The sequence below is a fragment of the Triticum dicoccoides genome, chromosome 7B (genome assembly GCF_002162155.2).
Source record: "Triticum dicoccoides isolate Atlit2015 ecotype Zavitan chromosome 7B, WEW_v2.0, whole genome shotgun sequence".
NCBI lineage: Eukaryota > Viridiplantae > Streptophyta > Magnoliopsida > Poales > Poaceae > Triticum > Triticum dicoccoides.
Genome location: NC_041393.1, coordinates 493373198 through 493374929, shown reverse-complemented (window position 1 = coordinate 493374929; position 1732 = coordinate 493373198).

Genomic DNA, 1732 nt, shown 5'->3' with positions numbered 1-1732 from the left:
GAAGCCAAAGAATGGACCCAAGCCCGAGACTGAGTGCTTTTATTGCAAGGGAAGCGGTCACTGGAAGCGGAACTGCCCTAAGTACTTAGCGGATAAGAAGGCCGGCAAAACAAAAGGTATATGTGATATACATGTAATTGATGTGTACCTTACTAGTGCCCGTAGTAGCTCCTGGGTATTTGATACCGGTGCAGTTGCTCACATTTGTAACTCAAAGCAGGGGCTGCGGAATAAGCGGAAACTGGCAAAGGACGAGGTGACGATGCGCGTCGGGAATGGTTCCAAGGTCAATGTGATCGCCGTCGGCACGCTACCTCTGCATCTCCCTTCGGGATTAGTTTTAAACCTTAATAATTGTTATTTAGTGCCAGCTTTGAGCATGAACATTGTATCGGGATCTCGTTTAATTCGAGATGGCTACTCTTTTAAATCTGAGAATAATGGTTGTTCCATTTTTATGAGAGTATGTTTTATGGTCATGCTCCTATGGTGAATGGTTTATTCCTTATGAATCTCGAACGTGATGCTACACATATTCATAATGTGAGTACCAAAAGAAGTAAGGTTGATAATGATAGTCCCACATACTTGTGGCACTGCCGTCTTGGTCACATAGGTGTTAAATGCATGAAGAAGCTCCATGCTGATGGACTTTTAGAGTCTCTTGATTATGAATCATTTGACACGTGCGAACCATGCCTTATGGGTAAAATGACCAAGACTCCGTTCTCAGGAACAATGGAGCGAGCAACCGACTTATTGGAAATCATACATACTGATGTGTGCGGTCCGATGAGTGTTGAGGCTCGCGGTGGCTATCGTTATGTTCTCACCCTCACTGATGATTTAAGTAGGTATGGGTATATCTACTTAATGAAACACAAGTCTGAAACCTTTGAAAAGTTCAAGGAATTTCAGAGTGAGGTTGAAAATCAACGTGACAGGAAAATCAAGTTTCTACGATCAGATCGTGGAGGAGAATACTTGAGTCACGAGTTTGGGGCACACTTAAGAAAATGTGGAATAGTTTCGCAACTCACGCCGCCTGGAACACCTCAGCGTAATGGTGTGTCCGAACGTCGTAATCGCACTCTGTTAGATATGGTGCGATCTATGATGTCTCTTACCGATTTACCGCTTTCTTTTTGGGGCTATGCTTTAGAAACTGCCGCATTCACTTTAAATAGGGCTCCGTCGAAATCCATTGAGACGACACCGTATGAATTATGGTTTGGGAAGAAACCTAAGCTGTCGTTTCTAAAAGTTTGGGGATGCGATGCTTATGTCAAGAAACTTCAACCTGAAAAGCTCGAACCCAAATCGGAAAAATGCGTCTTCATAGGGTACCCAAAAGAAACTATTGGGTACACCTTCTACCTCAGATCCGAAGGCAAGATCTTTGTTGCCAAGAATGGGTCCTTTCTGGAGAAAGAGTTTCTCTCGAAAGAAGTAAGTGGGAGGAAAGTAGAGCTTGATGAAGTATTGCCTCTTGAACCGGAAAATGGCGCAACTCAAGAAAATGTTCCTGAGGTGCCAGCACCGACTAGAGAGGAAGTTAATGATAATGATCAAGATACTTCTGATCAAGCTCCTACTGAAATTCGAAGGTCCACAAGGACACGTTCCGCACCAGAGTGGTACGGCAACCCTGTCTTGGAAATCATGTTGTTAGACAACGGTGAACCTTCGAACTACGAAGAAGCGATGGCGGGACCGGATTCCGACAAATGGC